This window comes from Felis catus, chromosome D1, assembly GCF_018350175.1.
Source record: "Felis catus isolate Fca126 chromosome D1, F.catus_Fca126_mat1.0, whole genome shotgun sequence".
In the NCBI taxonomy this organism is placed as follows: Eukaryota; Metazoa; Chordata; class Mammalia; order Carnivora; family Felidae; genus Felis; species Felis catus.
The window spans coordinates 87,301,665-87,322,067 of record NC_058377.1 but is presented as its reverse complement, the minus strand read 5'-3'; the positions used below and the strand labels follow the sequence as shown (position 1 = coordinate 87,322,067).

The window sequence follows — 20,403 nt, the reverse complement described above, 5'->3', positions numbered from 1 at the left end:
AAAAAAAAAAGAAGTGAGGGGTAGAGTAGGGTTTTGAGAAGCAAAGTGTGTGGGCAGGTACCTGTAAAGCTGTTCAGTAAAGATGCTACCTTGATTAAAGGACATAGGTAAAGCAGCACATGCCTGTATTTGATGACTTTTATAATAATTATATGTTTGATTCCCCAATGTCTATTATGCAGTTTAAGGGATATAAAAACTTTTAAGACATGGTCTCTGACCTGAAGAAACAGTTCAGATACTATTTCATATTTCGAAATGTAAAAATTTCCCAAAATGCAATGTATTAGGTTACCTCCTAAGTTATAAATTGAGGCATTTTCTTCCAGTCAGATTATGAGAAACAATTTCAAGCTAGATATACCCTCAGATGTGAGATACTTAAGAGAGATTTCACAAGTAACAGAGTAGCAACTGGATATACTTTCAGAAATGCCACACTGGGCTTAGGGCAACTCAGAAGGCAAACATTCCAAGTGTTTTCTACTCAAAAGTATTGGCAAACCAATTATGTTATAGTCCCTAACAACCTAAGTGAGTTTCCACACAGAGTTCAATTTTAAATTCACAGGTATAAAATATCAAGATCGCACAAAATTGTCAAATTTCATTAAGACTATATCATACACAATTATAATGGGGCAATGTAATAAAATACTTGTCCTTTTTGCATGACTTGGCTTCAAGGACCCCAAGTTATATATACTTTTGATTTACATAAATTAAGAACAAGCAATAGCCCTTCTGCATAGAGACTTCAAATAAGTTACAACTAGCAATTTCAATATTCTTAAAAGTACCTTAAAATGGAATTCTATCTATACCCTGGTTTTCACCTTCTATTTTCTTTCCAATTGGCATAGGAATGAGGTTTGGAGAGCTCTGCATTCCAAATTTAGAAGGTAATAATACAGTTAGCAAAGCAAACCTATTAGAATTTTCTCAAGCAATGCAAGAACTGTGCATGTCCAAAAGGAAAAACCATGAGAATAAGAGAACTGGATTAACCATATCTAAGAAATATGAATTTCCACTTGATTTAAATTAACATACAACCTATTTCTATAAAACCGTGAGACTACTAAACTTGTTAGACTTGACAGAAAAGCTTGTAACAAAAATTAAATTCATAGAATCTTTTTCATATGTTCAAGTGACTTTTTCCGCTTTCAACACCACAAGGATGGCAAGTATTAATATACAACTTTCAGAAGCTAAACCATTCCTAATAATTTTAAATATCATTTATTTATTAAACAGTCTTTTTTTTTTTTTTCAACGTTTATTTATTTTTGGGACAGAGAGAGACAGAGCATGAACGGGGGAGGGGCAGAGAGAGAGGGAGACACAGAATCGGAAACAGGCTCCAGGCTCTGAGCCATCAGCCCAGAGCCCGACGCGGGGCTCGAACTCACCGACCGTGAAATCGTGACCTGAAGTCGGACGCTTAACCGACTGCGCCACCCAGGCGCCCCTTAAATAAACAGTCTTAAAAAAAAAAAAAAAAAACTTGAACATGCTATACGTGTATCACTTTTCTCAGGCAGTGTTCTCCAGCTCACATACATACGCACAAATATAAAAGAACATGTACAGTAGTAGGGTAATTTCACCTACTATTTGCTCAAAGCAGGAACCATGTCTTCCTCTCTTCATTCATAGCACAGTATCCTGCACTTAGTGGACACCCAAATATATACCAGATAAAACAGTTTTCACTCACATATTTTATCATTGTTTTACCTGACACAATAAAATTTCATTTATTTGTGGTATCTGTGGTCCAGCTACAAAAAAATATTTTAAGCATAGTAACCAGATTAAAAACCTAATATTTTTGAACCCAATACTATTCTTATCTAACTAAAAACACAAAACTACAATTAATATACTGCAGAGATACTTGTATTGCCTCCACTGAAACTGATTACGAATTGGTCCAAAACATGGATTTGAGAAGGTAGTGAAATGTAACATCATAGCTATAAACTATATAGCACATAACCAGCAGTTTTCATTATGATTTTGACACTTTATGCTATTTAATCTTAATATAAGTTATCACATTACATATTTAAAGCCCTCCAAAGTATTAATTTAAATCATACCTTAGAAGAAATGTCTCTAGAAAGTCAGGTTCAATTTTCAATATGTTATCACTCTATCTAACTTATTAACTATTTAAAACTGTACATTATATATCTAAAGTCGTATAGTTTACCAAACCTACAAGGCTCTTGTTGTATTATTAAACAGATAGCACTCAGTCAAAATATCCGCAAATGATATCTTTAAGCCCTTTAAATAACCACTTCACAGGGTATGAAACATTTTCTAACCAAGTTTTTTCTGCAAATGTTTCAAAGCTTACTATTTCATATTTTTAAAAAATGCTAAGATACTGTATTTAATTCATGAATAATACACAACAAAGTAGAGGGAAGCTAAAGAACTGACATTAACATAAACATTTTTAGTAAGTCATATGCTTTTATTTTTCAATTTCTAAAATGGAATACATATCTCCAACTTAAAACAGGATCACATCCCGATAAACCCATCATAAACTGAAAATACCAAGTAGAAAATGCATTTAATACACCTAACCTACCAAACATCATAGCTTAGCCTCATCCACCTTAAACATGCTCAAACACATTAGCCTACACTTGGGCAAAATCATCTAACACAAAGCCTATTTTATAATAAAGTGGTGAGTATCTCAAGTAATGTACTGAATAGTGAAAGTGAAAAACAGAATAGTTGTCGTGGTACAGAATGGTTTTAAGTATATCACTGTTGACCCTCATGATCGTCAGCTGTCTGGGAGCTGCGACTGCCTCTGCCCAGCATTACAGGAAGAGTATCAGACCCCATGTTGCTAGCTTGGAAAAAGATCAAAATTCAAAATTCCAAGTACACAAATGTGTATACACATGTGTTTACACCATAGTAAAGTCAAGAAATCATAAGTCAAACCATGGTAAACAGTAACTGGCTAGTCATTTGCAGCCAAGTTTTATAGTTTCTATCAAATTTTAAAGGCAACATTCTTGGTAAGCCATATGCAATCAAATGTAATTTATAAAAACTACACAATTCTAAAGGTGGAGGTAATGACTCATTCTGTTCATCTAAGTACTTCAAAAATCTATCAAATCTAAACAATTTTTCAAATTAGAAAAGATGCTCCAGCATGAACGATTACATAAAATAAAAAAAAATAAAAAAATTATGACTACTTCTGACAATCCTTTATTTACAATGTGACCAAGAATTAGCCTTTCACAATTTCAATCCTTACCTAAAGTACAGCTCAAAGGTACAAACTACTGTATTTCTCTTCATTATTCTTCTCTAAATCTCCGTTTCTTTTAGGTATGATCTTTTTAAGGGAAAAAAAAGACACTGCAACAAAAAAAAAATGAAAAGTACATCTGGAAATCTAATCTTTAAAAGAAGAGATGTTAATCTCAGAAAGTAAACACGGACTGAGTGACAGCAGAGAAGTCGGGTTTTAATTCAACTTGAGAAACCTCCATTCATTTATTATATGCACCTTAGTTTTATTTTCAAGTATCTCTAAAAACTAAAAAAAGAAAAAAAAAAGTTGTTCTATAAATCAAACTCATTTTAATAGCAATTAATATGTTCTATGCTCTTCACACTTCTGGTTTCAAATTAGGCATATAATGTAAAATTTTTGTAACTGTACAGAATGTTTATCTTTCCTAAATTCTACATTAAGCAAAGTCCTTTGGATTGAAAAGACAAAAGACAAAAAGAAAGGAAGATAAGGGCAGGGAGTGGGTTTTAAAAACCGGTCAAGGATGATAAACAGGTATTATTTCATAAATCTGATCTTTTAACAGGTGCCACCGTATATTCCTAATCTTTCCCCCAAGCTACCCCATATTTCACTGATTTCATAACTAAGTGAACTCTGATCTCTAGCAACTTGAACATTTAAGTCAAAACAGATTTCTAAGTTTCCGAAATTTCATTAAATGAGCCTCTTCCTCCAACTAGGGCCCAGCTTCCCCTACCTTACCTGCCCACTACCTTCCCTCCCATTCACTTCCCCAGCAAGGAAAGATTCTGTCTTAGAAAACTGAAGATATTGTTTGGGTCAAAGTAACAAAATACACTGAAGGTAAAACATAGTGTCCTTGGCTTGTTTCAGTTCAAAGATTTTCTGTTGGAAAAAGCTTTCTAAAGTACAAACTTGGCATTCAATACAAAATACAAAAGATAAAATAAATCAGTTTACTGACTTAACTGTCATCAAACCACAAATACCACCCTAAAAATACAGTATTTCCAATACTCGACCAGTTTTTGTTTTTTTTTTAATTTCCACACAAACCCAAGTCCTAAGAGCCTCCAGGTCCCCAGCATAACAATGTGTGCTCAGAATCCAGACAATATGTTGCCTTTTGTGTAATGACATATGGCCCAAGTATCAACAGAGGAGAGCAGCCTGATCTGCCAAATAGGTCAAGGTCTAATACAACAAACATTTAGGTAAAATTTGTAACATATACCTTCCAAATATCTATTCTAGCTTGGTCCTAACAGTGATTAAGATAAGATCCAAAAAAACAGTTATGACAAAGCTACAGAAGCAGCATACTAATATTCTCTCTAAATCACTTTTTTTTTCCTTCCCCAAATCACTCTTAATTCAACCAAAAAAAGTAGGCTGTATTTCCTTAGGTCAGCCACATAAGTCCTCTGGCTACCCTGAAAATCGACACAGATTCAAAACTTCCACTCCAAACATGTATCACTATTCAACTTCTGTTAAGTGCTTGAAGATACTAATCAAGTTGTTTAAGCAGCTGGACCCAGAACTAGTAACGACATTTAAAATAATTCCTTTAGACTTACATTTGTATAATATAGAAAGGACTACCTAAACAAAGTTTTCAGCAAGTTGTCTGAGCCGGGTGTGGGTCAGGGACACCTTTAAAAAGTAATAAAACATACTGACAGACTCCTCCACGTTAACAAAATTCTAGTAGTTTGTCTCACAAATAACTTCCAAGTTAAACATACCACACTTTAAGTCTCAACTTCAGACATTAGAAAATTAGGACAGCAGCAAACCCAGAAATTTTTACATGAACATTTCTTTTGGCAGCAACAATATAATCATATAGCAAGTTACTCTGTGTCCTCTAATAGTTGAGAGACAAGAATAACTCTGGAGGGATATTTTAAATACCTAAAACTTTAAAGTTCCTTAGAACACACTTAAATCCAAATATTGCCAAGACAGCTTTATCTCTAAACTCAAACATAAATGGAATGCAATGGAAACTACATTATTCATGCCTTTTAACTACCAATGACACAATTCTAACGTACCATACGACCACCTTCGGCGAACTGCCGCAGAGAACATAGAAATCTAACTTCAAGTTACCAAAATAAGTCATTCTAACACTCAAATGGAAAATAACACGCAACCCAGTATTCCATTCAATGCATGTGAAACAGGTTTAGGAAACAGTTTTTCAGCATTCTGAAATTTGTATTTTTCCCCTACCTATACATACCTTCAGTGTTCATTTATCAAATATTTAAAACAAAAGCTCAATCAAAAAGCTCATTTGACAGCTGTTGCTATTTTAAGTTGCAAGGGGGGAAAAAAAGGCTTTCAAAATTTTGCAATAAACAAATACTTAAGTGCCCTGCCATACTGGCTACAGCAGCCCAACTTCTGTAATTTGCACCTTATTTTATGGTGCTCCATGACAGGACATCCAAAAAATTAAAACAGTATGATCTGAAGCTTCTTTTCAAGCATGTTTACAAGAAGAATTATCTCATAAAAACTGTCCACTTTTATGTGACTCTAAAACTCCATGCCCAGAAGCCAATGACTGGTTTATAAGCAAGATAATGACTAGTTCAATGGAAAAGGTATTATGACAATAAACTAAGACTGGCTCACCATGTTATGATCTGCTTGCCTAATATGTGTTTAGCTACTGTAGTCAGCAATGTCCAAATATAAATTTGAAACATTTAATGACTGGTTCTGTTCTAGATTTCAAGCTCATCCTACCTTTTTAAAACATAGTTTTAATCTAAGGCTCTCCACAAAAAAAAAAAAAAAAAAAAAAAAAAAAAAAGTCTTTTTTAGAAAATATATTCCCTAAAGTAGAAAAAAAAAAATTCAGGTCCAAATTAAATTATTTAATTTTATGATACGTGCAAAAAAAAAAACAAAACAAAAAAGACCCGCAATGAAATGTCCAAATTCTAAAATATTTCAGCACCCCTCCACCTTAACACAAATTAAAAGCAAGTCGTTTCAAAAATAAAAAAAAAAAATAAACCTCAAACAGGTTGAGCATTATATTTTGTAAATAAGAGTTGTCTACACTTTATGAATGGGCCCATAAATATACCAAGAAAACCTTATTTTAAAAAGTACTTTATTTGGTTGGTTACACTTCAATTACTGTTCAGTGGCATGTAACCAATAAAACTATAAAAACTACTTTTTAAAGGTCAGCCTTATTTTGTTTACTTAAATACTAAGTTTAATCATGACCTATCAAAACCTTATCATGGCTCACTGTATAAAATTAGCACTGCACTTGCAAACATAAGCAGAATCTAGACTTATCAAACATATGGTGAGGCCTGCCCAGCTTCTGAAAAATTAAATGAGAATGTAGGATTAAAATGTTTTAGCTGGGTAACAAAGCCCACCGATCCAGCTCAAAAGTTTTCATCAAAAATTTTATCAAAAGGGGTACCTCTTCAAAATTAAGGCACCAAGAAATTAAAACTTTGAAATAAAGTGAAATGATGTGAACATTAAGTAATTCCACGCCACAGAAGTACTTCCAAGCAAATACCTAAAACGGGAGGGACGGGGGAGGCGGGGGAGAATCAACCGATCTCCAGACTACTAGAAGGTACACAGAAGCACAAGCAACCCCAGGCTGGTGCACCAGCTAACTTTCCCGGCCCCAGTACCAGGGAGACAATCTAACAAAGTCGACAACAGAACCAACCATGAGCTTTCCCTGTAAACTGGACCGATAACCTGAAAAACTTCACTGTTGCTAACAGAAGCTCCTTATAATTCGAAGCAGCGACCTGACAGGTGGAAAAATCAATTCTAACAGGGCAGCAAGAGGTTGTGAAAACACAGTTCAAGGACTGAACGTGTCATGACTACTCTGTAACAGGTCCAAGGTAATTTACGCACACACCCTTTCGCGCAATTCCTCAAGCCGAGATAAGATTGGGCAACAGGCTTAGCTGAGAGCCACATACCATTTTAAAACAGCCGTCTCTCTTCCGACAGGAAAACAGACATTCCCATCCGAAGTCTTTCCGCGAGTTCGCGAAGGGAAGCGGGCGGCCGCCACCGTAACGAGAGAAGCCGGCAACAGCCCCGTCGCGCGGCCGCCACGCCTTCCTCCTGCCGCGGCAGGGGACGCGGAGCGGCGGGTCACATTTCTCCTCCCCAACAATCACACGCACTCACGTCTCCTGAGTTGACACCCTCTAAACCGGCCGCTCGGCGACGCTGGTGACTGGGCCACAAAGCCAGGGACGCAGCCATCGGCTGGGGCGCTCAAGTTGCGTGCGTGCGTGCGCGTGTTTGTGTTTGTTCCCCTTAATGAAAGACAAGAGGTCTCCGTAGTTACGGCCTAGGGTTGCGGTGGGGAAAGAGGCCCCCTGTGGGACTAAACAAAACTTCGGTTGCTGGGAAGAGCGGTTGCGCAACCCTGGCAGAGGAAAGGCCGGGGCCGCCCAGCCCGGCCCCAGCGCGGCTTCCCGGAGGCTGCGCCACCGCGCGCACCAGGCACGCGCGGCCCCCGCGTCCGGCGGCCTCGAGCCCCAGGCGGACTCGCCGCTCGGCGGGGGCCGGGGCGGGAACGCAGAGCGCCGGAGCGCAGGGGAGGCGGTCGGGGATGCAGGACGCGCGACGGCTGCGGGCCTCTCCAGCGGTGTAGGGCCCGGCCGGAGTCCGGCCGGGGGCCCGGAGGCCCCGCGAGAGGAGCTACTCCCCCCACCCTGGGGTGGGGGCGCCCCTCGCCCTATTCCCTTACCTTCCTAGAGGCCTGCGCTCTCCCCTCTTCGGGCGGCCGCAGCCCTGAGCATGTCCGGGGTGGGGTGCGGGGCCGTGCCGGGGACAGGGAGCCAGGCGCTTCAGCAGGCGGCACCACCCAGCCCGGGCTCAGCCCCTCTCCGCGGCCGCTGCCATCTTGTCCTGGCGGCTGAGAGGAAACGGCGAAACACCCTCCCCCGACCGCTGCTGCTGCTACTGCTGCTCTGACTGCTGAGCGCCGGGCGCGTCTCCCTCATCTTCCTTCCCGGGGATTTGGGGTGGGGACGGCAGGGCTGGGGCGAGGGGTGGCGAGAGGCCGGCCGGCCGGCCTCCGACTGCTGGGGCCTACGGGCGGCGCGGGGTGCGGGGCCCGCGGCGGCTGGGGCCCATTCCTGACGCCCCTGCCGCGAGAGGAGGAGAAGGAGACAGCCAGGAGACGCGGCGACGCCGGGGCCCGCGGCGCGGTCTCCTCAGGCCGCCGCGCTGCCGACAGTCGTCACGGAGGCAGCTGCCGCTGGCCGCCCCAGTCTCGGGCCCCTCCTCCGCGCCCGCCGGCCTCGGCCGCCGCCTCCGCAGCGCCACCGCCCGCCGGGCCGCGCTGCGCGCCGAGCCCGGGCGGCCCCGCTAGCCTCCGGCCGCGGCGCCTCCGCGAAGCCCCTCCCCGGGGCCCGCCCGCAGCCGCGCCCTTGTAGCTCCGAGCCCGCCTGGCGGCCGGCGTGGACCGGACCCGGAGCTCCCTCCCGCCGGCCCGCCCGCCGCCGCCGCAGCATCCGTCAGCGCCCCCTCTGCCGTTCTGAGCCTCGCACCAGGCCCGCTTCGACAAAAATACACAGTTAAAAAAAGATCCTAACCCCCACCCACCCACCCGAAGAAAGGATTAAAATGAGGAAGCAGGATTTTACAGGCCTTTCGGGATGCCGTAATCACAGTTTCCCCTTCCACCGCTTTAGGATCTGTCTCTTGGTGGCTTGTTTTTTGTTTATTTGTTTGTTTGTTCTTAAGGGTTCCAAAAATAAGGAAAGGGGAAATGCTTGATCGAGTGAACAGTCCCAATCTAAAACAGGTCCCTCCGTCTCCCCCATCCCAAAGAGTCAAGAGAATTGTAAAGTCGGAGTGCAGTAAAGGCCTTCCTGCAAATGTTCCAAGAGCATCTCTAAGGCCCCAACCGCTGTCGTTGTGAAGTATGCCCACCTCTGTGTTGATAACTCCATCAAGTTAGTTCCTCTCCCGGAGACTAGTTACCTCCCTCCTGGAGACTAGGAAATCAACAGAATGGCCCATCTCAAGCAACGTAATCATAGAATTAAAGAATTTTAGAGATGAAAGAAACTTAGAGATCCTTGGTCCAAACTCTTAAGCTAGGACAGGGCTTCAAAGAAGCTGAAGAGACCTGCCCAAGGTTATACAGCAGAGCCTCGGTCTGCGCGCCGTGTCTCCCCTTCTTTTCGCGAAGGAACAACTGACTTTCTAGTACCTATCATTCAGAGTTAATTCTGCTTAATACCTCTTTCCTTTTGTTCTTAATTTTTGATTTTTTTTGGAAACTGAACACCTTGCTCCAAGAAAGTGTCCTTTGTTCCTTTTCGTAAGTCCCTCACTAGGAGGTTTGACTCTACCGTGCGTGTATTTTTACCCAGACATTTTCTATTGCAGTAACTGGGACAGGGCAAAGGGAGTGGCAAATTGCTGCATATTTAATACTACACATTTATCCCCTGCTGCTTTTCAAACTGGGAGAGGAGTATTTTTGAGGATTCCTTTTAAAAAGAGAAAAGGATAGTATGCCTGAGGCAGTTGGAAGTTATTTTCAAATGAGGGTTGTTTTCTTCAAGTTAGGGAGGATAACCAGTGAGGCTTCCAAAACAGAAAAACAAAACAATGACTGTCTCTCAGAGAGATAGCAACATATTAGCCATTCCTTTTTACTTAGTATTTAGTTACTTTTGACTTTAAAAAAAAAAAAAGCAATAGTTAAAAGAACCAAAAAAGGATAAAAACACTGCTCGCAGGAGAAAGTTACAATAATAAAAATCTCAGTGAAAGAAGGGAACTATTCCACTAGAACTTCAAATTTCCAGAATTTTTGCAAAACATTTTTCTGGATCACTTCTAATAGGAGGTTTCACTTCTCCCTACTTGTGGCATTACTACATTTATGGACAAGCGGAGAAAAAAGGAGGATTTTGTTTGGGCTTTTTTCCCCCTTTCTCTCCCTGACATTGGTATTCACCACACTGCAAGTTCCAGGAGAGAATTCTATTTTTTCTTTTTTAACAATTGCATTGCCAGTACTTACAGTGCCTGATCTATAGTTGTCTTTAGTAAATGCTGCTAAATAAGTCAATGAACACTGTTCATTCAAGTACTCCTCCGCTTTATACCTATTGTCTCCTAACTTAATCTCTTTACTTGCAATCTCTTCCCTCTCCGATCCATTCTGAACACCATCTAGATAATTTTTCAAAGCCCCTGACTTAGCCACTTTATGAAGTTTGTAAGAAAAAAATGGAAAATTTCCAGTGTTCTTTTCAAAAATGAAGACTACTGGGGCACCTGGGTAGTTCAGTGGTAAGTGGTCTGACTTTGTTCAGGTCATGATCTCATAGTTCGTGGGTTTGAGCCCCACCCCACGTTGGGCTCTGCACTGACAATGCAGAGCCTTCTTGGATTGTCTCTCTCACTCTCTCTCTCTCTCTCTCTTCCCCTGCCTAGCTTGTGCTCTCTCTCTCTCTCTCAAAATAAATATACTTTAAAAAAAAAAAAACGCAGACTACTAAATTATATGTGAAAAACTTAATTGTGTGTTAAAAGATGGTACCAAACAATTCAATAATATTTGCATTCAGAAATACTACTTGAATACTATGTACTGGGCACTGTGCTATCATCTGAGGATACAATGAAAAGGTAGACACCCTGTGAGTTTATACTCTCTCTAGAAAGTTGGCTATTATACAAATAACTAATTTAATATTAATAAGCATTATTTAAAAAAAGTATACATCCTGCAATGAGAGGATAGACCCTAATCATTTTTTTTTTAATGTTTATTTTTGAGAGAGAGAGAGACAGAGCATGGGCAGGGGAGGGGCAGAGAGAGAGGGAGACACAGAATCCGAAACAGGCTCCAGGCTCTGAGCGTCAGCACAGAGCTCGACTTGGGGCTTGAACTCACAAACTGTGAGATCATAACCTGAGCCAAAGTCAGACGCTTAACCCACTGAGCCACCCAGGTACCTCTAGACACCTGAGAGGGTAGGGAAGCCATAAAAAAAAAACCTCATTCGTTTCTCTCTCTCCTACTAAACACTTACTTCCTGAGGAAGAATCTCCTGACCTCTCTAAGCCAAATCCTGATACATCCTTCAAGTGTAGCATTTTTCTCAGTTGCCATTTTATGTTTATTTTCTGTTTGTTTGATTGATGTCTACCTCTTCCGCCAATCTGACAGCTCTGCAAAAGTAGAAAGCCCATCTTTTTGTACACCATTTTTTCCCAGCTCCAACACAGTGGTGCATAGCAGATGGTCCACAGGACCAGCTAGATTCAGGGCTGCAAAAGGAAAAGGTGGGGCACCTTGTTCAAAATCATGAAGGATTTCAAGATGGTAAGAGCAGAGCATTGAACCCATCGTGGAGACCCCTGAAACACTGGGCTGTGTGCAACTACTCGAGATGAATGAGTGAATGAAAGTAGAGATCTGACAGATGTGGTGAAAGTAGCCCAGAACACACTTAAGACCAGAGAAAAGACATATGCAAAAGTCACATAGAAAAAGGCAATAGAGGGGCGCCTGGGTGGCTCAGTCGGTTAAGTGTCCGACTTCAGCTCAGGTCATGATCTCGCACTCCGTGAGTTCAAGCCCCGCATCGGGCTCTGTGCTGACAGCTCAGAGCCTGGAGCCTGTTTCAGATTCTGTGTCTCCCTCTCTCTCTGACCCTCCCCTTGTTCATGCTCTGACTCTCTCTGTCTCAAAAATAAATAAATGTTAAAAAAAAATTTAAAAAAAATTAAAAAAAAATTAAAAAAAAAAAAAAGAAAGAAAAAGGCAATAGAGAGTGGAAATTTTGAGAAACCGTTTTTAGTGAGAGTGAGAGGATAAATCCAAGCAGATGAGGGTAGAGGAAGAAAGGAACCTATTCTACCTGCAAAGAATAAGAATAAAAGGAATAAATAAGACTACAAATAAAAAATAAGAATAAAAAGAATAAGAGGACCTTATTCTAAGGAGGGCCACAACATGATACAAAAAACAAACAAACAAACCAAAAAAACAGCTATTGGCTTCAGGTGTGGGAACCATCTATTTTTCTTCTTTGCACTTTTCTGTATTTTTAAATTTTTCCTCCTAGTAACTTCCAGTTTCATTCAGAGTAAAAGCTAAAAACCTGACAACAGACCTAAAATGGTCTCTAAGACCCTAGGTAGACCTGGTCCACAAAAGGCCTTCTACTTTTTGTGTCCTTACTGTACATTCTTCTTCAAAGACTCCAGTCATTTTTCCTCCTCAGGACCTTACTCAAATGTTACCTTGTCAGTGAAGACTTCCTTGGTGATAACCACCTATACATATACAAACTCCCTGGGTTGCTTTGTTTCTTTAAGTTTTTTAATTTGTTTTTTTAGTAATCTCTACACCCAATGTGAGGCTCAAACTCACAACCCTGAGATCAAGAGTCACATGCTCTTCTGACTGAACCAGCCAGGTGCCCCAAACTCCTTGTTTTTATTTTTATCCTTAGGACTTACCACCATCCATGGTGTAGGGTTTTCTGTCCCCTTCTCACCATTTCTTCCTCAAAGGTAAGCTCCCTGGCAGCAGAATTTTTGGTCTATTTTGTTGGCTGCTCCATACCCAGAGGGTGGATCACTCATTGCCTGGTGTACAAAGGAACTCAATAAATACCTTGAACAACTCAGAGGTTAGGGGTGCTGACCCCCCAATCCGTGCAATCAAAAATCTGCATATAATTTTTGACTCACCCAAAACTTAATTACTAACAGCCTACTGTTGACCAGAAGCCTTACTGATAACACCCTCAATTAACACATATTTTGTATGTTATACGTATTGCATAGTATGTTCCTACAATAAAGTAAGCTAGAGACAAGAAAATGCTATTAAGATGGGGCGCCTGGGTGGTTCAGTAGGTTGAGCGCCCAACTTCAGCTCAGGTCATGATCTCACACTCCATGAGTTGGAGCCCCGTGTCGGGCTCTGTGCTGACAGCTCGGAGCCTGGAGCCTGGAGCCTGGAGCCTTCAGATTCTGTGTCTCCCTCTCTCTCTGCCCCTCCCCCGCTAGTGCTCTGTCTCAAAAATAAATAAAAACATTAAAAAAAAATGCTGTTAAGAAAATCACAGGGGTGCTTGGGGTGCCTGGGTAGCTCAGTCGGTTAAGTGTCTGACTTCAGTTCAGGTCATGACCTCCCAGTCAATGGGTTGGAGCCCCACGTTGGGCTCTGTGCTGACAGCTCAGAGCCTGGAGCCTGTTTCAGATTCTGTGTCTCCCTCTCTCTCTCTGCCCCTCCCCTGCTCACATTCTGTCTCTTTCTCTCTCTCAAAAATAAATATTAAAAAAAATTTTTTTTAATTAAAAAAAAAAAAAGAACAAAAGAAAATCACAGGGGTGTTTGACCGGCTCAATCAGTAAAGCATGTGACTCTTGATCTCAGGGTCATGAGTTCAAACCCCACATTGGGTGTAGAGATTACTTTAAATAAATAGAATTTTTTAAAAATTTTAAAATAAATAAATAGAAAATCCAAACAAGAGAAACACATTTACAGTACTGCACTGTATTTACTGGGGAAAAAATCTACATATAAATAGACTTGTGCAGTTGAAACCCATGTTCTTCAAGGATCAACTTGTATTTGTAAAATAAAAGAACAAATTTTCTGTGTAAGCAGTATGAAACTCTGCAAACTCATAGTGCAGTCACAATCGCTTGAGATCATCCAGACATGAAAGCTAAGACCTCTTTCTCTCTCTTTTAGGTCTTTCCCCAACCCCCAAACCCAACAATTACTCCCTCCAAAGAAGACCAGTCCTCCTTCCACTTACCTTGTGTTCATCACTGCCCTTGTTCCTCACTGTACCACATGTAGATGTCACTATAGAGAAATGGCCCTTCCACAGCCTAAGCAGAGGAAGGGGATACTTCTGCAAAGAAAAATCTTGGGATTTGTCACAGAGCCTGGGTCATCCACATGCACTCTCCTTCCTCAGGAAGTTAGGGGTTTATTGGTTTGTTTGTTTTTCTCCAGACCCTAGGTATCCTTTCCTGCCACTGGGGGTTTGGGAGGCTGTGAGGAGGACCTAGTCAACCAAAAAGAGCTCCCTAACTACAGGTCTGAGGCAGGAGAGTTTCAGCAGGGGGCTTCTAGGGTTTCCTCTCTCCCAAAGGTCCTGGCCTCCTTATGCAAATAATTTACCTCCTGCTAGAGATCAGTTTTGTATATACCTGGGCCTCAGGGAGGGGCAGCTGGAATGGAAAAAACGTTCAGGAGTGTCTCACTCCTACCTACATTTGCATAGTTGACTGGCTCACACAAGTAACTCTTTGCAGCCCAAAGACCTGTTTCTCTTCCAAGAAGAAGAAGAAGAAGAAGAAGAAGAAGAAGAAGAAGAAGAAGAAGAAGAAGAGAAAAGAAAAGAAAAGAAAAGAAAAGAAAAGAAAAGAAAAGAAAAGAAAAGAAAAGAAAAGAAAAGAAAGAAAGAATAATCTCATCTTAATCTGGAAGCTCACAAATCTTATCTGAATCTGAGGGTTCCGTGTTACAGTCAGCAGAAAGTAAAAATCTCATATAGTAAAATTCATCCTTGTAAAGTATCCAAATTGCCCATAAAGTGCAGTATACATTGTTTTGTGTACATAACCTTGTACAAATATTATGTACCTCTAAATGGTCTGCTACTTGTAATTAGTTACAAAGTCTATTTTCCACATGTTCCACTTCTTAGAGCACTTCAAAAATTTTATGAAGATTGTAACTTGTTGGCTTTTCCAGTTTCACCCTCGTCTTAAGATAGAATCTATAGGGGTGCCTGGGTGGCTCAGTCAGTTAAGCGTCTGACTTTGGCTCAGGTCATAATCTCACAGTTCGTGGTTTCAAGCCCTGAGTCAGGTTCTCTGCTGACAGCACAGACCCTGCTTTGGATTCTCTTTCTCACTCTCTCTCTCTCTGCCCCTTCCCCACTTGTATTCTTTCTCTCCCTCAAAAATAAAAATATAAACATTAAAAAAAATAGAATCTACCAATCACTCCCTTTAGTAAAGTTTTTCTAAAGCCTTCAGTTGAATCTTTAATTTCTTTCTCCAAGAGTGAAAACACTAACACACCCACTCGTCTGCAACCTAATGATGTCTCCATAGTTGGAGAATCCTTATAATTCTTGGCACATTATTTCTATAGGGTTTACCCAAATGTAAGACTTTTTTTTTCAGGACTGATTGAATCCATTGTCTAACAGACACCAGCTCATGGAGTGAAAAGGTCTGCCCACACCACACTGTTTACCTTGTTCTCTCTCTCCAGAGCTTCTGGACTTTCATTCTTGGAAGTTAAACGTACTTATAATGCAATATAATAGACTAGTATAGGTTCTATATTAGAAAAAAAAATGTTACAACCAAGGAAATTGAAAATGGGCAAATAAAATAAATCATATGCCTTGTTTTTCTCTTCTCTTTTCCTTAACTTTTTTAAAATTGAAGTGTAGTTGATATACAGTATTATATTAGTGTCAGGTGTAACGTAATGATTCAACATTTATAGACATTGCTAAGTGATAAATCTAGCTACCATCTGTCACCATACAAAGTTGTTACTCCATTATTAACTATATTCCCTGTGCTACACATTGTATCCTGGTGTCTTAGTCCATCCATGTTGTTTTGATCTTTACATTTCCCTGCTCACAAACATTCAGACTGTTTCAGCTACTAAAAATGTTCATATTTCTTAGTTTGGGTATTGAGGCACATTACAGTTGGACTCTATAAAACCTTTATAGCCATTTTCCTATAGGCTCTATGACTGCACAGAAGTTTGCTTTTCTCTCACTTTTTATTTCTCCATGCACATGACACTTCTGTCATCAATATTGCCCTCTGTCATTGAAATCCCACCTGTCCTTCAAAGTCAAGTCAAATGTTCACTCCTCTAAAAAGCTTTTTTTTTTAATTTTTTTAACATTTATTTATTTTTGAGACAGAGAGAGACAGAGCATGAATGGGGGAGGGTCAGAGAGAGAGGGAGACACAGAATCTGAAACAGGCTCCAGGCTCTGCACTTCAGCACAGAGCCTGACGCAGGGCTCGAACTCACGGACCGTGAGATCATGACCTGAGCCGAAGTCGGACGCTTAACCGACCAACCCACCCAGGCGCCCCTCCTCTAAAAAGCTTTGAGTGAGCAGACCACTCCTAAGTGATATTCTTGCACCACACAAATACTTTGTAGGTCCTACCATATGCCAGGCACCGTTATGAAAGTTTTTGTTTAGTAACTCAAGGGTATCTATTACTATTTTCATTTTATAGATGAGGGAATTGAAGCACAGAGATTAAGAAACTTGTCCAAGGTTACGCAGTAAATGATGGAGCTGGATTTGTGCCCAAGTTGTGTGGCCTTAAGCATCTACCCCAAATCAAAGATATTCACTAAAAGCATCCTTTAAAATGTTTTTGTAAAACATGTAGTCATAAAAGAGATTATAATTCCCCTTGGGAAGAGTTTAAATTAAAAAATGTATTCCTGGGGCACCCGGGTAGCTCAGTTGGTTAAGCGTCAGACTTGGTTTCCACTCAGGTCATGATCTCATGATTTGTGAGATCGAGCCCTGAGTCAGGCTCCATGCTGAAAGCTCATAGCCTGCTTGGGATTCTCTCCTTCCCTCTCTCTACCCCTCACCTACTCACATGCATCCGTGGTCTCTCTTTTCTCTCTCAAAATAAATAAACATTAAAAAAAAAAAGAATGTGTTCCTATAGCTCCTGGCTGGCTCAGTCAGTAGACCATGTGACTCTTGATCTTGGGGTCTTGAGTTCAAGCCTCATGTTGTACAGGGAGCCTACTTAAAAAAAAAAAAAAAAAATATATATATATATATATATATATATATATATATATATATATATATATATATCGTGTTCCTGACAGTTCTTACCATAAAATCATGGATATAACAAACATTAGGCTCTAAAAGGAAAGTAGATGTTTACAGTCGTCTAAAATGGTACATGGGGTGGGGCGCCTGGGTGGCGCAGTCAGTTAAGCGTCCGATTTCAGCCAGGTCAAGATCTCGCAGTCTGTGAGTTCGAGCCCTGCGTCAGGCTCTGGGCTGATGGCTCAGAGCCTGGAGCCTGTTTCCGATTCTGTGTCTCCCTCTCTCTCTGCCCCTCCCCCATTCATGCTCTGTCTCTCTCTGTCCCCCCAAAAAATAAATAAACGTTGAAAAAAAAATTAAAAAAAAATAAAATGGTACATGGAGAAAAGTCAACCAAGCTTGTCTGGTCCCACCTTCTCCTTTTACAGATGAGGAAACAGAAATTCCAGTAAGTGAGAACAGAGACTCAGGCAGGTCTCATTCTTTACCCAAGACCATACACACCCAGTCCTCCTGCCTCAGTCATCCCACCTGATTCATCAGAATGTCCCAAAATTGGAACTCCCTGATTTGTCCCCAAATTCCTTCCTCCTCACTTTATACCTGAACTAGGGAAACAGCCAGTCCCTTCCATGTTCAACATTGACTGCTTAACTCCAGGCAGTATATTGCCCTTCCCTATTTTCTGAGGTCATGTACCGATAGTGGAATATATGAGGAAGTATGCAAGGATCATCCAGAAAAAACTGTGCCCGCCTAACAAAAGTGGGGTGTTCAGCCATGCATTGCAAGAACTATGACAAGTTATAACTACAACAAAAATTCTGCCTACTAATACAGTCCCCCTGGGTTAGTGAAACGTCAGGCATTTAAGGAGAAATTCTCTGTGATATGAGGGCCTGTCCTCATATCACCACAACCTACTCTGCATCTGTGTCACACCTGTTCTTCTGGGGGACAGGACATAGGGAGCTGCTCCCAGATTTGCTAGTGTGGGTGAGGCGGGGGAACAACCCGAGGCTAAGTATGTCTTTAAGACTTTCAGAACACACAATGAGTGGGCCTAGGTAAAGTTGTGAGATTTAGGTTGGTAATCCCCTTTCTCTTTCCTGGTGCTTTTGTCCTATTTGCTTCTGATGCTCCTTGTATTACATTCCCCCTACATACATGGTTCTCTCCCTCCTCTGATCAAAGACACTCTCTTCCAACTGCTTCAGATTATGTTCTGGAAGCCCAAAGTGCCCCCCGCCCCCCCCGCGACACTCCTATCCCCACCTTGCATCCAGATATCCTTAACACCAAAATTACTTCTTTCTTTGATCAAAATACGATTCCTCAAGTAAATTCAACTTTAATATTAGGAAAGGTGGAGTAATCCCCCCTCATCCACCATCTTGCTTTCCATGGTTTCTGTTACCCAGTCAACTGTGATCTGGAAGGAGATGGTCTTCCTTCTGAGGTATTCTCAGAAGGTCAGGGGTAGCCCAGTGCCACATCACACTTACATCATGCTTACATCACTCATCTCACTTCATCCCTTCAGGTAAGTATTTTTACCATCTCACATCATCACAGGAAGAAGAAGGGTGAGTACAGTGCACTAAAATATTTTGAGAGACCATATTCATATAACTTTTATTATAGTGTGTTGTTATAATTTTTTTACTTTATTAATAGTTATTGTCATTAATCTTTTTACTGTGCTTAACTTATAAATTAAACTTTATCAAGGGGTGTGTGTATATAGGAGAAAAACATAATGGGGGCACCCGGGTGGCTCAGTTGGTTAAGCGGCCGACTTCGGCTCAAGTCATGATCTCTCAGTTCGTGGGTTCAAGCCCCACATCAGGGTCTGTGCTGACAGCTCAGAGCCTGGAGCCTGCTTCAAATTCTGTGTCTCTCTCGGCCCCTCCTTTGCTTGTGCTCTGTCTCTCAAAAATAAATAAACGTTAAAAACAAATTTAAAAAAAAAAAAGAAAAAACATAATGTATATAGGGTTCAGTACTATCTGCCATTTCAGGCATCCACCGGGAGTCTTGGAATGTAGCCTTGCAGATAAGGGAGGACTATTGTGTGCTATTTAAAACATACTTTAAAAATTTTATGTTTAAAAATAGCCAAAGCAGCCAATAGCCCAAACACTTCGTTGGGGTTGGAAAAGGCGCTTTACATGATGTTTTGCTTCCATCTGTCATAAAATTGTCCTAATGTATCAATTTTGTGAAGGCAACACACTTTCCTGCCATATGTCCGAAAAGTATCATAATAAAAACACAAGTCTGTGATGTCTGCAGTGTGAATCTCACCCTCCCATACCCCGCACATCACAACAGCCCTGCTGATACAAACTTCCTTTTTTGTCCTTTGACCCTGCCAGGAAGTGGTGGAAGGAGACTGGACAAAGAGGAATCAGGAGACTCTTCAGTCAATGTGTGACTTCGAGCACATTTCATACCTTCCTTAGTCGTTTTTCTTATCTTTGAATTCCTTGAATGCCTATCTTGCAAAGAAGCTGAGGATTAAGTGAGACCACTTATGCCAACCTGATATATGTAGGCTCACTGTAAAGGTTAACTGAATCGAAATGTTTAATAAGTCTAGTAAAATTTCAGGCTAATTGGAGAAGATATTCAGGGTCACCCCTTTGAGGGGTCCATGTCCCTTTTGAGATCAGCCCCAGAAGTCGGAGAGAGAAGAAAGTTTAAGCTACAAAAGGAAACATTTGACTTTCCTCATGATTTCCCTTCTCTGTTCTTCCTTCTCTTCTCTTCCCCTTAAAGGAAGAATCAGTCACTCAAGCTTAAACCTCTCTTCTTACCTTTACTACATTCAGCTTTGTGTCTGGACCACCCTTTTAGCTTTTGTTGCACTTTGAAAGGGGCAACTTCCCTCGAGAGAAGAGAATTAATCGTCTTGCCATAAATTCCAATGTGTATCCTGTGGCTATGCCCCAACCAGAAAATTTAGAGTCCCAACTGTCTGGAGTCCTCTCAGTTAATAACCAATTATCTACCGAAACTTCTTCTCAGACTATTTCCCCTATCCCCAACTGACCCCCCAAAATGCCTGATTTGCCTTCAATAAATAGAAGTATAGCTATCTTGAGTCACCTGCTTGTTACCCATACATCTAAATTACTATGGAGCACGATAATTATGTATGTTATTAGCTATGCGTGAGATTAATGCTGTGGTGCATCTTGTTTGTTT

At 41.0% G+C, this 20,403-nt stretch overlaps 1 protein-coding gene across 3 annotated transcripts in view; it reads right to left on the bottom strand.

Moving 5' to 3' along the window:
* HIPK3 (homeodomain interacting protein kinase 3) overlaps positions 1 to 8,602 on the bottom strand; it is a 93,558-nt gene extending 84,956 nt beyond the window's left edge. Inside the window, exon 1 of one of the 3 annotated variants that reach the window (XM_023239680.2) lies at positions 8,082 to 8,602. The gene's annotated coding sequence lies outside the window, so the exon portion shown is untranslated. Of the gene's footprint in view, positions 1 to 3,304; positions 3,409 to 7,299; positions 7,505 to 8,081 lie in introns of those variants that run through there. The other 2 variants (XM_019812241.3, XM_045039121.1) reach the window with 2 other exon arrangements.
* Positions 8,603 to 20,403: the final 11,801 nt, after the last annotated feature.